Below are 20,081 nucleotides of genomic sequence, written 5' to 3'. Positions count from 1 at the left end.
CTAAACTCTATTAATATTGCATGCATCTACATACCCCACCACCATTCAGTTATATCTCTAAATACTGCCGAAGATTGCCTACAGTACTTCTTGCCTTTACTTACCCAGATAAATGGGATGCCAGGCAGAAACTTGAGATGCTATTTATTTATTACAGTTTGATGACTGGGCTAGTCCACTGGGCCTGACACTCAAAAAAATGCAATCACAAAATGTTGATTACACATGCATGTATTTTTTTTTTTTTAAGACCAAGGTCGTTGTGTCTCTCCCCCTTATTCTAAGGTGCAATGATCTCAGAGTTATATTATGAAAGTGGCAACAATGTGAAGGAAGCAAAAATACTTTATAACTATTACAGCAGGTACATCAAGTTTTGATTTTTGCTGCTTCACTGACAGATCACTATTTTGTTATTGTATTTTATAGTATCAAGCATTAGCATGCAACATTTCTGTTATGGAAATGGGTAACTGGTTGTTATGGGAGATTTTTAATAATGATTTGAAGAAAACACACAGTAACTACTCCCAGATCTCTGTAAAACTATACGGTCTTCCCATATAGTCAATCTCAGTACCAGAAAAAATAAAGTATCTGGGAATGAAAACACACTGGAATTGTTTCTTGCCTCTGTTATAATGAAAACACGCTGGAATTGTTTCTTGCCTCTGTTATGACTAATAACTTAGCTTGGTGCTATGGCTGACACATGATCATTAACCCATCTTCACTGTAAGCAAGTGGTGTAACATCACTACAGCTCAAGGAAGGATTCTCTTGTATGAGAAATATGGACAATTTGATCAGTCATCAATTGTCTCTGCTCTGAGTGCAATCAACTAGACTGTGGCCACTTGACCAAGATGATGTGATTGACTACTTTTTCTACATTTCTTTACATTTGCAATATACAGCACGTATTTGTCGCTGTAATTTCAACACAACTGATCTCCGTAGATTAACAAAACTAAAAGCCTTCTGACATGCAGGCATACATGTTGACCCTCAACTTAATCATACAAAGCACAAGCATTATTCAGACAGACCAGGAATAAAGTTAGGGAACTACTTATGGAGAAAAAAAAAACTGAATTCCTGATGCACTAAAATGCAAATAAAAGTAAGCTTAAACATTATTATGGACCAGCATCGATTGTATATTCTATCTTGGGAAATCTGAACTCCCTAGTTTCTTACCACAGCTGTTACACATAGATTTGGCTTTCATATGCTGTCAGTACTTAAAGAAAATCATCCATAAAACTGGGTATGACAAAAACAAAATCATCCTTCACGTTTTCAGGTGACAGTAGTGCTTTCTTTCTCACTCTCTGAACTACAATCTGTTCCAGTTAACTACATCATAAATCTTCTCACAAAAATTAATAATGGATCCAAAGCTGTAATGACTTAGTACACAAACATCTTCACATTGCAACTGATACTATTGCATACCTTGTATCCATCTGATAAGTTGCACTAAATATAAAAAAAGAAAGCATGTTCCTAAGTCTTGGAAAACAAAGCTATTGTTGACCCTCCTTCATAAAATGTTTGACATGAACAACATTACTATTCATGATTAATGTCCTCTCACTTCTCAGCCGATGGTTCTACAAAGGTGCATTTATAAACAATAACAGGACAGACATACTGTCAGTTTCTCAACATGGATTAAGGCATAAAGCAGAAATAAAGCAAAACGCAGTTACGGTTATTGAACAAAAGAGTAACAAAATGATGTCATATGGGACAAATGGACATTTTCTGCTAAACAAAGCCACAATAGACAATTTTAAAAAAAGGGAAGAATCTAAGGTTTGTCATGGATAGATTACAAAAAAAGCATTTGGCAGCATTCCATATTCATGGATAAAAAAGTGTTTACAGATATACAAGATACATCCTACACTGATTGATTACCTTACAATGACCATGAAACAGCGGCAAACCACTATGTAGTTAAGTCACGATACAGGGCAAATTATTATACCAGGGATACAAATTCAAAGGGAGATATTCCAGGGTGATTTCTTTGTCACTCACTGCTGTTTTGTTTTGCCCTTAACCCATTAAGCTGTTTAAGTAACAGATTAGGCCACGGTTACAATCTTCTCATCACCTTTTTGTGGATGACGTAAAACTGTACAACTCATCAGACGAGTTGAAAGCACAGCTTCAAGTGGTTAAAATTTTCTCAGATGATATAAAAATGTCATTTGGTTTTGATAAATCTGTAAAAGCAACCTTTAAAGCAGGAAAGCTGCAGTACCAACAAAATATCAATCTGGGAATGGGAATGTGATATAAAGGAATGTGAACAGGAGGGAGTGTATAAATATTCAACTTCAACTTTACCCTAAAAAGGTCATCACCACAATTGTGATCTACATTCCACCTGGTAATACACCTGCTAGCCTTGAAGACTTCTTATCCTGGTGTTCTTCCACATACTGACAAGAAACCCTTATTCTGGGGGATTTCAACCTAGATTGGTTCATCTGCATATCAAAACCACCAAGTAATCTAATAAATCTCCATGGCCACCAGCAGCTAGTCCAAATTCCAACTAGATGTGATAAAAAATCTAAAAAGGAATCCATCCTTGACTGGGTCCTAACTAACAACCCCACATTGTACCCCCATGCAGGCTGTCTCCCAGACACCTTAAGTGACCACAACATAATATACTTTATACGTAGTAGAACAAGCATATGCAAAACCACTAACTATATATCCACTAGAAACACAAAAAAATTCTCTCCTAAGGTCCTCAATATTTTACTTTGTAACTGTGACTGGACCCCCTTAAAAACCCTCCCACTTGACCAGGCTGCAGCATATTTCAACAAAACATTTCTACAACACCTAAACACTGTCGCTCCATTGCACAAAATCAAGGTTAGAACTTTTACAAACCCCTGGCTCAGTAAAGAAACCAAACAAATCCTCAAGTCCAGAGACGCTGCCTGGCTTAACTATAAAAAAAACAAAGAAATACAAAGCCTAAGTACCAAGAACTGCGCAACCGTGCAAAAAAATGCATTAGGCTGGACAAAAAATCCTACTACACGACATTACAAACTAAATACCAACACAACCCCCAAAAATTTTGGAAAAATGTAAACCAGCTACTAAACTCCACCCAAAAGGCTACCCCAAACCAACCACCCCTGACACTAAAGTTCCCATCGAAACACAATTCAACTCCCACTTTGTGACTCAATTCTATCCTTAGTATCACAGGACAGTTCCTTCCTCACTATCCCCCCAACACAAATAACACTAATACAAGCTTTACCCTCAAAACAGTTTCCACCACTTCAATCAAAAGCATGCTCTCCAAACTAAAAACCTCATCAACAGCAGCCAACCTACTCCCCAGCTATTTCTTGAAACTCACAGCAGATGGTATTGCTATCAAAATCTCCACTCTCATAAACAGATCAATTGTTGAAAACTATGTGCCCAAACTCTGAAAAATATCCTATGTTACACCCATACATAAAGGTGGGACCTCCACTGAACTTAATAACTACAGACCCATTGCTTTACTCTCCCCCCTGGCTAAAATCCTAGAAAAATGCATCCATACCCAGATGCTAAAATATCTCCTAGACAGCAACATCCTGTCACCTACTCAGCATGGTTTCAGACCTGCCCATAGTACCACTACAACCCTCCTCTGCTTCACAGACACAGTAAACCATCTCAGAAATGAAGGCCTGCAGGTGTCAACTGTTTTTTTGGATATGTCCAATGCATTTGACACAGTCTCGCACCAAATCCTGCTAAACAAACTAAACCAGTATCACCTATCAAATTCCACTCTTACCTGGTTCCATAGCTACTTAACTGACAGGTACCAAGTTGTGAAATGGGAAAATTCTCTCTCTCCTCAGCTGCCCATAATAATAGGAGTCCCACAGGGTTCTATCTTAGGACCACTACTATTCACAATCTTCACAAATGACCTCCATACCTCCACACAGCATGCATCTATCATTCAGTATGCAGATGACACTACCTTAATCTGGGCTGCATAAAACATTCCCACCCTCCTGCAAACAACTCAACTAGCATTCTCTGACATTGAAAACTACCTAACCAAAGCACAATTTATCCTCAGTCCAAAGAAAACTCAGCTTATGATTATAACCAGTTCTAACAAAAGGACTGATAACAGTCAATTCACTATCTACTCCACAAATGCTAGTCCAATCGCTCCAGTGGCACAGGCTAAGCTATTGGGAATAACCATAGACTCCCACCTAAATTTTGATAGTCATCTCAACTTAACTATTAAAAAAGTACATGCCAAACTGGGATCACTCTACCGTATCAAACCATTTCTTACCAACAACACAAGATCAGCCATTGCTCGCTCCCAACTTCTATCCACCCTACTCTATGCATGTCCCATTCTGACTAATCTCAACAAAACTGAACTAAACAAAATGGAAGCCTGCTATAACAGAATTGCCCTTTTTGCTGCAAATTGCTCATATAGAACTCATCACTGTACTGCTTTGAGACAGCTCCATTGGCTTGAACTACCCAACCTCCTAACCTACAATCAGCCCTGCCTCTGTCATTCTATCTATTACCTCCCCAATAAGTGTCCTGCCCTCAAAAACCTAGTACAACATCACTCAGCCAAAAGGCCTCTTAGATCATCAAGCAAGCTACTACTAGAAGTCACCAACAGCTACAATAGCTTTGGAGATGCACTATATAGTAGTTCAGTGGCTAAAAAATGGAACTCTGTCCCCACTTGCATTCAAAACACATCATCCAAAGCCTCCTTTAAAAACCTCATCAGACAACATCTCAAGCAAAGTTGGCAGTGCCATGATTGCTCCCCAGGCTAGTGAAAGCAGATAAGGTACACATACTAAACCTAGAGTACTTGATTAAGATTGAAAACTATTCTCACAAACACTGTGTACTATGTATGTATTCTACCTATGTTCCAAATTTCAGCAGTACACCACAAATCTATTAAGTACCTTTATTTTTAAATATTTTTTTTGTTTGTTCTCTCCACTATAACTGTTGATGTGCTGCATACCACTGTAAAAATATGTCTTTTGTATTTTGTGTGTATACTGATCATGTCTAAATGTATCTGTAATTTTTCTATGTGGAACTTTTCTCCCCGGGCCTCTGCTGAAAAAGGGTCTTTTCGGCTCAGTCAGACACCCCCGGTTAACAAATGTAAAATAAAAATAAAATAAAAAATTTGGGAATTGATGAAGGATCAGCAATAAAACATGAACAAATGCAAGCACAGCACAGTAAGGAATACTTCAGAAGACTAATACTAATATTGAAAACAGGCTTGGAATTCTAGGAATGAAGTCCAAGCTGTAAACAAATTTGCTCTTCCTGTTATAGTTTTGGAGTGACTGACTGGCCCCAAAAGGTATTGGATCAGTTGTACAGGAAAAAAAATGCTTCATGCTTATTAAATGATATATAAAAATCAGTGTTTACCAAGACTATACATTCCCAGTTCTAAAGGAGGTATGTGGCTCCTTGAAATAGATTCTGTGTATAGATCATGGGACTCCATATGTATCTGCTGGCCTCATCATATCCAAATACAGAGAAAGTTTTAAAACATGAGGAGAAGACTCTTAGCAAAAGCATACTGGAATCAAGCAAGAATGGAAATCAAACCAGAAGTAGACAAAAATCAGACAGCAACTGAATGTGACAAAAAGTAAAAAAATAAAATGATATAAGGGCAAGGATCAGATGAGTAGGAAGTAATGTGGAAAAGGTATAAGTATTGCGGCAAGTAACAGATAAAACAACTGGAATTGGGATCTTTAGAAAAGGGAAGGAGCAAACTGCATAGGAAAAAAGGGAATTATGGGAACAATATATGCAGAGAAGGAATGAGGTTTAAGAAGCAGGATTTGAATGAGGCATATAATGCTTAACTGACAATGACTGGATGGTTTATAAGTGATGTATAATGTTTATAACTACAGTTGTTTCAATGGTGTCTGTGATGTAAACTGTTTGCAACTAAAGTGATATAATTTTGTACGTTTTTCATTTATAGAAATGTAAGACTGCCTTTGTCATATGTGTAAATTTAATAAAGCTGTTTGGAGGGGAAAAAAAAAGTATTGTGGCAAGTACAGAGATCTTGTGGAACAACCTCATGCTGATACAAATGACAGATTTGATGCAGGAATGGTTAAACAGAGGTGATCTGAAACCAAAAGATGAAAGGTTAATAATGGTGGCCCAGGATAGTGGACTACGAACTCGTTTGTTTACAAAATCTATTGAATATGTGGAAGAAACAGACAAATGCAGGATTTAAAAAAAAAAAAAAAAAAAAAAAGAACTGGAAGCACACATCTTGTTGCTGGGTGTGATACACTCTTGGCAGAAGGCCTGTATACCGAAAGGCACAATAATGTGATAAGACTGTTGCACTGGGGATTGTGCAAACACTACAATACTGAAGTAGCAGAGAAGCATTGGAAACATGAACCAAAAGCACTGAACAAAATGATGAAGTTTATATCACATGGAATCACCCATTACCAACATATCAAAAAATAGATGTGAGAAAACCAGATATATTAGTCTAGGGAAAAAAAGCAAAACTAGCATTGATCACTGAAATTGCTACACCCAGGAATAACAGTGTTTTACATACAGAGACTCAAAATCATAAAATACTAGGATTTGTAGGCAGAAACAGCAGCAATGTGAAAGAAGGTTGATCAGGCATACAGTAGTAGAAGCAACAGGTCTAACGAAAAAGAATTTACAGCCATATTTTGATATACTACTGATACACGTAATGCCATATGAATTACAATATCACTTCTGGGTACATTGCGGGTGCTGTGAAAAGTACTTTTGACTAATATCAAAAACTAAAACAATACTAATTTTATGAACATTTAATTATACCCGGACTTAGGAATGGGGTCCATTCCCGTCATGGTATTAAAAACCCATAAGACTTGGAGAAATTAAACTGGCAGAAACAGAACAGCTGGATCCCACAAGAAGTCTGTAAAGGGATTTTAAATAAGGAAATACCATTGCTTTAGCATTCCTTTGTGTAGTGAAGGACTTTTGACTTTGTAAGCTACCATCTTATCCTACATAGACAATGATCACTGTGGGTGCTATTTGTAATCATTGGATTGGTTCTTGAGCTATTTGTAGGTCTCTTCCTATTCACTGGGAATACTCCTACTCTCTCCCATGAAGGGTGCTTGCTGTTGAGTCTCATGATTTAGGGCTCAGACACATCATTCTCTGATAAAAATTGTCTTATATTGGTCCAAATAACTGATTTAATTTACTGTTTTTGTCATTAGTGTGCAGGAACAGTGAGTGGATCAAAGATTCTACACTTACGTTACTCATCATCCACAGCAAAAGAAGTAGACTGAATTTCCTACAGTATTTTCTCTCCTGTTATGAAGCACGGCTGAAGATCTCCTGCTCAATCTATAGACTAGTGTAATGTATTTCACACCACCTGAAAGGAATATGGGGAGCACTACACTTCTTACATTTCTGCATGTAACAACCTTATTATGCAACATTTAAAGACTGCATGCAAGCAATAATTATGAAAATAAATAGGAAATTATGTATGCTGTACAGATCTATAACATTTATGTCCAATACAACCCAAATCATAACCAACCAAATGTTACTGCCCCCTGCTCTCATGTATGCTGCAGATAAACTAGCATTGTTCAACAATTTAGCCTGGCAATTTGGAAAACTTCTACAATAATATGGCCAGGTTTAGAGCAGCTCACCATTTTAGAATACACCACTACATATCCCTTAATGAAGTAGATTGGTTCATGCTTCAATTATATACTATATTAAATAATACACTATACTATTTTACTTTTAGGTGGCACATTGGCTATTACACTTATCCAAGTGCCTAGATCTAGCTCTTTGGCTAATGCAGCAGGGGTATATGCCCTTTCTTGGTCACTCAGGTGGGGGGGGGGGGCAAATAAAGCAGTTATCCACAAATCTACAAACATACTTGGGTATTCATTCTTTGCTTCATATTTTGGAAAAATCTGAAAATGACTTACCTGTCACATTCAGACAATTTTTTAAGAAACAACCCTTTAAAAAGAACTTAATATAAACACCTTATCTGTAAAGGTTATTACACTGTAATGCACTCATATTCACAGTAACACTCAACGTTTTCCCTGTACTCCACTGCTAAAACTCACCACTTCCTTCCTTCCTTGCTGTTAGTTGTATATGTTTCAAAGTAATTTGGTTATTTGCCTAGACGTGCTTTCCTAACATTCATCTATCTCATTCTGTGTTATTCTTGTGACTCCACAGTAACAAATCATACATTGTGCTTTTTCTTTCACTCACTGTGTAGGATGTCATGACAGTCTAACAAGAAATAGTTTGTTTTAACTTAAGTATCACAGTCCTCATGTTGTTTTTGTTTCTTAAAACGTATTTTCCCTTAAAACCAATTTATATTATATGCCACTTGGGTTTAACAAACCCCTCTCCCTTCTACTCAGGTATGCCATAACCCAGGATAATGAATAAATGATGGATTAAAACTATGTATACATCCAAACAACTCCATTAATGATGGTTCTGATCATGCTTGTTGCACCCTCTTGATACTCCTTGTACAAAAATTATTTACACACACACACACACACACACACACACACACACACACACACACACACACACACACACATGTTTTGTTCTATGTTGACAAGGTTTTTCACAAACATAATTTTCAACTCAAGCATAACTGCTACTACTTGCTCTTTGTAAAAGTTGCTACTGGCTGCACATTGTATTGTGTTTATACTAGTTATCATAATACTATAACTAAACATACAATATGGAGGTGTTTTTCTCCTTGGACCTCTGCTGAAAATGGGCTATGTCCAGTGGGAATTTCCTAATAAACAAATACAAGTAATAAACTAAATAATATACAGTTGAAAGGACTTCCTGTTTGCATTTCAGCTAAGTATTTGGGTAACAGTCTTCCTGAAATCAGTTACTTCTGATCACTGCATTTCTGATGTACAAGATTTTAACAGCACAGGACCACATTGGGCCTTTCTCAGGGACTGCAGTTCCTTGAATAATAATTCTCAGTTACTTGGACTTACTCCTAAAGATGTTATCCTACGCATTCCATAATCAGTCCATTCTATTATTATGTTGTCCTAGAAGCTCAGAAAAGAGGAAAATGTTTTCTCTCTATCTTCAGTCATCATGATTGTTAAAACTTTGTACAACAAACACATGAGGGTTTACTTTTGATTTCCTGGGGACAGAATGTATTTCCACGGTGAAGCATACTTGTGTAAATAGCCTGCACTCTGTATCACATTGTACAACCAAAAGGACAACAGTCTTTTGAACAGTATAATTAATGGACATTCCTTCTCTGGGATAACTTCAGTACTTGCTTTAGGAATCTGCCCCATGATTGGCATTTGCACCTGACTATATGATCATCGGTGCATATTATCACCTGTTACAAGCTCTACAGATCAAAAGCAGCAGGTCCTTTGGAACAGCTATTATTCACTGCATCTTGGCCTAAACTCCTTCATTATACTTGATGGGTGCCACTTACCCCTTTTGTATTTTGGGATAGAGGCTGGGATTCTAGCTAAATGTTACTCACTGCAGATGACCTCCAAATAAAGATATAATTGGATTGTGAGTACTCATCATATGAACTGATCTTTTATGTTTTTCCCCACCTGCATACCCCTGGTATATAGCAATATCCTACTGCCACTCTGGACATTCAGTGGAACACTTCTGTATGTAAACATCTGGGTTTAAAATGATATAACATTGCAGTTCAGTGTCTTCTTGCAGAAAGAACCTGGGAGTAATAAGGTACAAGTGCCTCATAAGCCAAATGCAGGAATGATAATTTGCACAAATGGGGGATGTTCCATTGAGCACGAATAATTGAGATTTACAATAGGCATACAAGACGGCACAGAACAGGTGCATTCAAGTATTAGTCCTATGCAGAAGTATATATGGAGTAGTACCCCCGCACACACAGTATTTTCTTGTTGCAATACAAAAACTGCTAGTGCTGTGGTACAGATAGTCTTCTGCCCATGACCGGAACTGTAATCACCCATGTGGCTTCTCATACTCCCCATATTGTGCATCAGTAATGCAGAAAGCAGGACTACTCACACTGTTTGGAATTCCCACTGATACACTTTCAGAAAGAAAAAAAAATCATGTGGAGGTGTTAAAATCTAGGAAACATAAGAAATTGTTTGCATCTCTGACTCCAGTATGAAAGACATATTAAGTGTAAAATATACATTGAAGAAAATAAGAGTATTTCTAGTGTACTAGCAAGATTAAAACATCAACCACAGAATTACACACAAAAAGTGACATAAATGGCATTCACTCAGAGGAAATAATGGTGACCCATTGGGTACAAACAGGCAGTACTTGTGCAGGTCCTTTACAATGTGTTTATAAGAAGCCTTGCAGATGGTTTGTGAGCAAACATTTGTTTTTTTGCTAGTGCTGGCAATTATGCAATATAAGAATGCATACAAACCATGGCAAGATACTCAAAAACAGTAGAATATTAAGAGTTATGGTCCAAAATATTAAATCTTAAACTCGTCGTGGAACAAAGCATCTTAGAAGCAAAAATCTAATTAAGGAGTACAATTGAAAGGAAAGCAATAACAACAAAAAAGTATAAAGAGACCTAAGCTAAGCAAGCAATAACACAGATCAACAAATAGAAAAAAAAATGTTGCTGTCAGAATACAGGTGTGTGAGTAAGACAAAGTATCCCTCCCCCACTAGAGGAGCAAGAAGTTATTCCACCTCTCCGTAGTCTGCAGCTCAGACTTCCACTTTGTGACAATAAACAGTACATAGAAAGACAACAAAAATGCTGCACAGTGTGTACAACAAACAGTATAAAAACTAGAAATGCTTGACATGTACAGCGTTGAAGAGAGTCAGATGGAACACAATGTATAATTAGTTCAAAAAAATCCACAGAGTCCCCTTTTAAGGGAAAAAAAAAACAAGCACAAGAACAAGAAGACACGATCTGAAGACATAAGGTATAGGTTATAGGTGCTATGAGGAAGTACTATTTCACAGAAAGGCTGGTGGATGACTGGATTAAGCAATACAAACCAACAGTAATGTGCAAAATAGGGACAGAATTCAAGAATTCATTAAAACTGATATAAAGTAATATTTAGGATGTAGTTAATGTCTGTAGTGTATCTATTAGATATAGAACTAGATGGCCAAAAGCTGATCATCAGACTCTGTATTTTGCCATCTACATTTTTGACTGACATAGCTTTCATTTGTGTCACTGTAACCTAAAAGGATTTATTCTCTCTCTGTTGCAACTTTCTGAAAAATAAAGTAGAAGGCACGTGACAATGCAGCAGGCAGCATGATGTTTAATTCAGATATGGATCATTCTAGTACGTTTCTGAGACAGTCAAACAACAAAAGAAGAGTAGCGTGCCATGCTACTTCTCATCAAAACCATTAAAAACACAACTGCTTTAGGCACTCACCACTACCAAATGAAGACAATCTCCACCTGACACAGCAGTTAACAGTCCTTCACTAATCAATAACAGAAAACTGTAGGAACTCCTCCTGGCATAGATCAGTACTTGGCTGAAAAAAAAATGCACTGGATATCCCAACATATTTAAACTAATCATGAAAAGTTCTACATAAAAATAACATGTAAACAAAGCAAAAATGGCAGTGCAGAAGACAAACACAAAGGAATAATAATAAAGGTAAGAACACAATCCCTCAAATTCTACAGACGTAACGCTGCTCAACAGAACATAAAAATTGTCTCTGTCAACATCATATATTACCCAGCATTCATAGTGGGTCATTAAATGCAAATTGCTTTCATGGATATTGCTCACAGATGGTAAACTGTTAGCAGTGAAACAAGATTGCTAATAAACACCACACACACACGCGCACACACACACACACATATTAATCCTTTCTCCTACTGATGACTACAAAACTAGAAGAAAATCATCATACAAGTGTGAATGAGTTTTTTAAGGTAATCTTGACAGCTCATTTAAAAATTCCTAAGAAACAAAGAAAACAAAGAAATGTAATGAAACCAGTCCTGTTGTAGCACACGCAGTCAACCAGATGCACTTACATACACTCTGGGAGATGACCACACATACACAGCATGCAAAGAAAGCATTGTCTTTTGAATAAATCTGTTATGTATTTTTTCTGTATTGCTAAATTATTTAAAAATTAAAATAGCTGAGCTATTGACTAAGATAAGAGTTATGGACTACCTTTTTTAATTAGAAAATATATTATTACTCAGAAAAACGTCTTCTCTTCTTCCTTGATAATGACTTCTAGCTGCTGAAGTCTGCAAAACACTCCATTCTGGATTTCCTTAGTTAATCATGAACACCATGCCCTCATTATCCCCAGTGCAAAAACAGGGGATGCAAAAAAACAGCAAGGGCAACCTTAAAAGCTTTTAAGGTTTTGAATCTTCCAACAAAAGAGATTAAGGCCTTAAGAACTAACGACTGTTGTTCTCTTCTCATTCGCTGGGTAGCCAATGTGACTGCAATTGTGACAAACAGAACAGCCAGCCAATCCAGTGAGAGCTTAAAGACTGAAATACAACTCCCTTACTCAATAGTACATGTAACATAGAGAGCTTGTGTGACGCAGTCTTTTTTCAGATGAACATTTGTACCATGCAGATGATTTCAGCAACTAGTCTACATTTCATGAAACCGTATGGATGTTTTTTTTTTTTTTTATAGCTCTGTGCTATGGAAAATATATTTTTAAAGAAACACTATGAGAACTAGTTTAACCAAACACAAGTCTTTCTAGAAATAAATGCCTGTATTTTGGGGTGATAGAGAAGCTTTTGCTATGATAAATGTTTTTTTCTTACTTACACAGTGTGCTACTAGGGATGGAGGTAATCAAATCTGAATGACGGCAAAATGAGCATGTTTGTGAAAAACTTGGTCAGCCTGATCACCGGGACTACACACACACACACACACACACACACACACACACACACACACACACACACACACACACACACACACACACACACAAACGTGGTTGTACACACTGTCTCTCACACACACAAACAGTCTCTCTTTCTCTCTCTCCCTCTCACACACACACGGGCTTGTACACACACTGTCTCTTTCTCTCTCCCTCACACACACACTTTTAGTGTCCAGATTCCAGAAGCACTTTTGTACGCAACATGTTATTAACTGAATAGGCCAGCCTTCTTATCCTCACAACCTTTCTGGCAGTGATCAGAGAATCCTGTGCACCCCATAACCATACCAGCAGCAGTCAAGGTACCTTGTCTTTCTCCTTGTCCGCAGTAGTGAACACTACCTACTCAATGAACTTCGCACCCAGCAAGCATGCTGGTAACCACTTCATCCCTGCTATCGCTGATTCACACACTGTACTGACTCATCAGCACTTCTGTGCTGCACTAGTAACCCAGTGTAAGCACACATAGGTTCATAGGTGTTTACTAGGCCAACGACCACAAAGTCCGTTTTAACCCTAGCCATGCCTTCCAACATACTATAGCAATGAGATACATAATAGGTCCAGAGGTTCATAGGTTCATACTAGGCTATCTGCCCTAGGGCATTTATAAGCCTAGCCATAGTGTGTTTGGCTTTCGTCACCCAATTTAAATTAATTTTGCTATGCCCTTTTTCGAGGTTAGTATACTGTGCCTCTGTCTAACAGTGACACAGAAGTGATACCTGGGGTAAACCTACGATCTCCCATCCACTCATCAAGATTCCTCTTGAAGAGAGTCAATGAGGGACTCTGCCTAACCTGGACTGGGATTTTATTCCAGAGTGAAGGGAGCCTCTGGGTTATGAATCTGTCCCTCCAGCATGTCCTATTTATTTCAGTGCTAGGTTCAAGTCTGTCGAGCGCGTAGCTCGATGGGATTTGGATTTTCTGAGGTGCAGCATGTCCATTAATTCCGGGTTGGATATGGCTTTATACGTCAGGCAGAGATTGCCTGTGAGCAGGCGGTATGCCACTGAGTAGAGCTGGAGTTTCTTTAACCGGGCAGCATATGGCATCTGTTTGAGCCCTTTGATCCTCTTGGTGAGGTACTTTTGGGGTCTTTCCAGTTGCTGCAGGTGTCTGGTAAGGTACATCCCAAAAGGGGCATTGTATTCAATTATGGGCCTGATGAGGGATGAGTAAAGAGGCACGATGACCTCCCCTGATCTAGATGTAAATCCCTTCATGATAAGGTGGGCTATATAAAATGTTCTTCTAACCACTTTGACCACGTGGTTTTCAAATGAGAGATTGCTATCAACTTGGGTCCCCAGGTCCCTAATTACTTCTTCTGTACTTAATGGATTACCACCTATGTGGTAATTTGTGGGCACTTTGTTTTTGCCAAAGGGGATGACTATACACTTTTTGGCGTTTAGCTTGAGGCCATGGATCTGGCACCAGTTGTCTGTTTCTAAGAAGCCCTTTTGGAGGATGCTTGTGTTGGCTGGAAAGTCGATTATGGCACCCAGTTTGCAGTCATCTGCGAACTTGGTCAGCCACAGTCCTTCCGTGTTGGCCTGTACCTCCGAGAAATATATACCGAACAAGAGAGGTCCCAGGACTGAGCCTTGTGGGATGCCACTTGTAACTGGTTTGGAGTCTGACATGGATCCAGCAATTCTAACCATGTGGGTTCTGTCTTTGAGCCAGTTTGCAACCCATCTAGTGACATAGGGGTTTATATTTAAGCTGGTGAGCTTATCTATAATGCCCGAGTGGGGTATTGTATCGAAGGCTTTTGCGAGGTCCAGGTAGGCTGTGTGGACCACCTTCCCCTCTCAATGGCCTTGGTGACTGTTTCAAAGAAATTGACCAGGTTTAAGAGGCAGGATCTGCCCTTAACAAAGCCAAACTGGGTAGGATCCAGTGTCTGTAGGTCCCCAATATCTTTATTTATGAGGTCCATGATGATCCTTTCCATAGCTTTGCAGACCAAGCTAGTCAGGCTTATGGGGCGATAGTTTCCAGGATCCGTTGAGGCACCACCTTTGTGGAGAGGGGACCACTGTTGCTGTATGCCACTCTTTGGGTACATATCCCGTAGTAAGGCTGAGATTGAACAGTAGTTTTATGTTTGGGTTTAGCTCTTCTTGGAGTTCATGTAGGACGCAGCCTGGGACACCGTCTGGTCCCATTGATGCTGTGTTTTTTGCTTTGGAGAGGGCGGCTTTTACCTGAGCATCTGAGATGTCAGGGGGGCAGCACTCTGCTGGGATAGATATTTGGCCTTTTGGTGGGGAGGGGGGCGTTGAAGTTTGCGCTGAACCTGTCAGCTAGGATGTTAGCAATGTCTGTGGGTTCAGTGTATTTTTTGTCATTTTGGACTAATTCTTAGCATATCTGGGAATTCCCACCCAGGTTCCTAACATAACTAAAGAAAGCCATGTGATTATCCTTAGTGTCCTGTGCAATTTTTCTCTCGAAGCTGTCCTTAGACGATTTTATGAGTGCCTGTAGTTTTTTGCTAATACTGATCAGAGATGCCTTCCCTTTTTGGGATTTTGCTCTATCATGTAGTAGCTTCCTCCTTCTATTGTATAGTTTGTTTATGGCTGGGATCCACCAGACAGGACTTCTGCCTTTGGAGGATTGGGTCTTGGTTTTATTTGGGATTGCAATATCCACGCATTCCTGAAGGTGTTCATAGAATGCGTTTATAAAGGATTCTGCAGTCTGGGCCGTTTTTCCACAGGCCCGGGGGCTTTGAAGGATTCCAAGTCGGTTTTGAGGAGTGTGAAATTTGGTTTAGAGAAGTTTTTCACTGTGGTTTTCTGGGCATGGGGTGGGGTCGAGATGTGAATATCCAGTGAGAATAGTTTATGGTCTGATCTTACCAGTGAGGGATACACTTCTGGCCTGGAGCATAGAGTCCCCATGTTGGTGATGATCAGGTCCAGTATGTTTTCCCCTCTTGTGGGAGTGGTAATAAGTTGTTCCATAGCATTTGAGTTTATAAATTCTAGGAACCTTTGGGCTAGGGTGTTGGAGCTAGAGTAATGCTCCCAGTCTATGTTTGAGTTGTTGAAGTTGCCCAATATAATGGTGTTTGGAGAGACCTTCATATTTTCCAGTGTTCTCAGGAAGGCCGAGTGGGGTTCCTGGGTTTGGGAGGGTGGTCTGTAGCAGGCTATAAACTGGAAGGCAGTTTTACCCACTGTTAGTTGCACATGGATAGTCTCTGATGCTTCGTGCTGTGCCACCAACCTGGAGGTGTGGGTATCTTTGACGAATATTGATACTCCCCCTCCTTTTGTGGTTCGGTCCAAGTTTTGGGGCCAAAAAGCATGGTATGAGGTATAACCTGGTAGTGCTGGGGTGCTCTCAGGAGCCTTGAACCAGGTTTCTGTTACTGCATAGATATCGATGTTCTCCATGCTAAGGAGAGTTTCGAGTGCGTGCATCTTGAGGTTTAGACTTCTGGCATTGAGTAGCATTACTCTTAGTTTCTTATCCCTTGTGATACCTATGGAGGTGGGTTTGTCTTTTGAGCCTTGCCTAAAAAAGGTACTATGGGGGTAGCAAGAGCCTTTGCCAATATCTGAAAGCCCAGGGGTGACAGGTGCAAGCCGTCCCTAGTGAAGCATCGTGGCTTGTCGAGCATGTCATCCCAGGCTGACAGGCATTGGATCCCCTTTGAATGACACCAATACTTAAGCCAATTGTTGAAATTGATCATCTTGTCTTCATATTGTGGCATCATTCTTGGTGAGGGTAAGATGCTACTCAAGGTCAGGGTCATACCGGCCTGGGCTACATGCTCAGAGAGCTCATCTATGTCTCTTTTCATGCAGTCCAGGGAGGTACGTCTCAGGTCATTCACACCAGCATGGGCAATGACGGAGTCATATTTGTACTTGCCTTGGAGTGACCCGAGTGCTTGTGTTATGTGGCGGGTCCTAGCGCCCGACAGGCAGCTCACCATGACCTTCTCCTTGTTCAGCCTGGTGAGCAGGACGTCAGTGTGCCCGACGATAGAGTCACCTATTACAAGTGTATCAGGTGTGTTGTTTAGCCTTAAGGGCTGTGACTGTTCGGCACACTGGCTTTGTGAGCTATGTGTTGCACGTGTTTTGTTTTGGGGTAGCGGTTGCTTGGGTGTCTGCTTTGGAGGTCTCTGCTGCTTAGGCAGATTTTTATTTGGAGCCTCCGAGTATGTTTTTGTGTGTTTATGTGTTTGGTTTGCTGTCGTGGTAGGTCTATGTGAGACTGGAATTGTAGTGAGTGTGGTTTCCTTCTCCTCCTGACTGGTTACGCCAGTACTGAGTTGAGAGAGCTTAGCCTCCAGTTTGGCTATATGGTTGCATCTCTCACATGTGTTGGAATTTGTTGGGAGGAGGAGAGGGTTGTCTGTGTACATGAGGCAGTTGTAACATTGCCTCAAGATTCCCAGATTCACCAGCTGGACCGGAGAGGAGATCGACAACTGACCTTTGGACATGCTAGAATAGTATTGGGAATTCCTTTATAATTGAAAAAAAGGGCCAATGGGGAACAAGGTACTCAAGGGGAGTTTGTGAGGGTGTAGTGCTTTTAATTTTTTAGTGCTGACTTAGTGAGCAAGTGCCAGGTAACTTAAATGCAATTTGTTACAGGTAACTTAAATGCAAAAACGACAAACAGTAACTTTCTTTCAAGTAAAACAAGAAAATAAGTACAGTAAGCAATGCAGATATCACAAGGGATCCACAGAAGCGCTGAAAGGCCGCGTTTTAGGTGAAATTAGCGTTTCAGGGAAATAAGCAAACAAACAACATGCATACAAACAAAGCTAGATTCAGCAGGCCTGGATCTAGTCTATGCTACAGCAAACAAGGTGTACCAATTTCAGTAAGGAACAGTTCAAATATGCAGGCATTATAAGCCTTTAACCAGAAATTCCCAGCTCAGAAGGGCAGAGTCCAGCCTCTCCTCCCACAAGAGTGCAGACCACGAACCTTCTTAATGTAAAATAACTGACCTGAAGCCCAAGTGCTTAAACCAGAACTAATACACTTTTAGAATAACATACACCGAGCCCTCAATCAGCAGTTCCCAACTTAGAGGGATGTAAGCTACCTGTCCTGCCACCACAGTGCAGGCCACAAACCTTCTTAATGTAAAACAACTGGTCTGAAACCCAAGTGCTTAAACTAAAAGGCTTAGAATGAGTTACACCAAGCAGTAATAAATACAACTGAGTACTTTTAAGATGACGCAAAAGCAAAATAAAGTAGGAAGAAACACAAATACAGCAAAAGCAGATACATTTTTTTTTTTTTTTTTTTTTAAGTGGAAAGAGAGAAAGGAATAGCAGAAACTAAGCTGATTGGCCTTCTCAAATGTTCTCCCTGTACTGGGTAGAATGAGGTAATGACACTAGACTGGGAGGAGGGTCCCAGATCAAATTTACACTAGGGGCGGGCAACTGCAAAGCCACCAACTATAAAAACACAATACCACAACAGGGAGGGAAGGTGGGAAACAAACTGCAGAAATGTTTCTCACACCTGAAAAGCAGCAGTGAGCCTTTAAATGAAAGTTTTAAACAGCTAAAGGAGCCTCTAGAAAAAGAGTTTAACTGCAACAAGTTATTACAAACAAACAACCCAATGACTCTGTTTATGAAATGGACCTCATGACAGTGCACCATCCATCCTGTACTGTGGTTCATAGGATTTTACTAAACAAATGGGAATATCAAAAACCTCAACCACATCACCAAATACTGTCAGAGACTAACAATGACCCCTGTTAAGTAGACTACTTCTGTGTATCCCCAGAGAAAATTTGTGATTACCCATCCAGTCATCCAGACCTGTTTAAAAGGTTGCTAGGGAACTACTCTGCTTTATAAGTAAGGGCAGCCAAACGTGGTATACATTGGGTTAGGTATCTGTCACTCCATTTGATGTTATTGATGTGGTAGAGTAGGTTTAGGTCTAGAATGGGTGCTTGCTTTGGAAGGCACTCCAACCGGCGGCTAAACTGAATAAACAAAAGTTATGTACTTACCATAAAGATAGAGCCATGTTGTCTGATTTTTGTACAGCTCAACTATGGGTTGTTGGATCTGACTGGATATGACCTCAGCACTGCTCTTCAAGCTTTTTAGTTCCAGGGCTCTGAATCATCCCCTACCCATAAGTCCTTGGCCTCCACCTTACTACCCCAGATCATTTGCTCCCTGATGAATAATATATCAAAGCACAAGCAAGAAACAATACTCTAATGAAAAAGGGTCTTATTCCAGCTCATTTCTAAGTGTATGAAAAAGGCCATGACATAGTTATGGAGCACTGGCAGTGATGACTGTTTATTGACAGGGAATGTTGAGGATGACCGGTCCTCAGAGTCTCAATAGTCACAATTTGGCAGGGGTCAGGTGGGCAACATGGATGTAATTTTGGTAAGTATATAACTTTACTATCCAATGTTGCCAATTTTCATTCGATTCAGCTATGAGACAGATTCATATGCATATAGTCCCAGGTGGTATCAAGGAAGGACACTCTTAAGAATGGTGGAGCCTAATGATGAACAATCTCTGGATTATTCAGCTTATAATGTGACACAAATGTATGAATTGCTGACCAAGTAGCAGCTGCACATATATCATCAACAGAAAGTCTGCTGGCAAAGGCTATAGATGTGGCCACAGCCCTTACGGAATGACCTTTAGGCTTAGATTGTAAAGATAAATACTTTTTATTCTACACACATGTAATACTATCAGATAACCATTTAGAAAAAGTTAGCTTAGCCACTGCCTTGCCCATTTTTGTTTAGAGAATGCCACAAAGTTGATCTGTCTTCCTGAAAGGCTTAGTTTTGTGAAGATAAAACCTGAGTTGGAGATGAACGTTCAGCATATGAAGCATATAGTCATCTTTATTAGAAATTTGTGG

General features: G+C 39.5%; 1 protein-coding gene across 1 annotated transcript in view; it reads right to left on the bottom strand.

Annotated features, from left to right (window-relative positions):
* The window catches only part of NUMA1 (nuclear mitotic apparatus protein 1), a 3,180,433-nt gene extending 3,167,782 nt beyond the window's left edge, over positions 1–12,651 (bottom strand). Inside the window, exon 1 of the mRNA XM_044072777.1 lies at positions 12,396–12,651. The gene's annotated coding sequence lies outside the window, so the exon portion shown is untranslated. The remainder of the gene's footprint in view (positions 1–12,395) is intronic.
* Positions 12,652–20,081: the final 7,430 nt, after the last annotated feature.

The sequence above is a fragment of the Protopterus annectens genome, chromosome 5.part1 (assembly GCF_019279795.1).
Source record: "Protopterus annectens isolate FY-2018-M chromosome 5.part1, PAN1.0, whole genome shotgun sequence".
Lineage (NCBI taxonomy): Eukaryota > Metazoa > Chordata > Ceratodontiformes > Protopteridae > Protopterus > Protopterus annectens.
The sequence above is the reverse complement of the archived record's forward strand: the minus strand, read 5'-3'. Positions and strand labels throughout refer to the sequence as shown.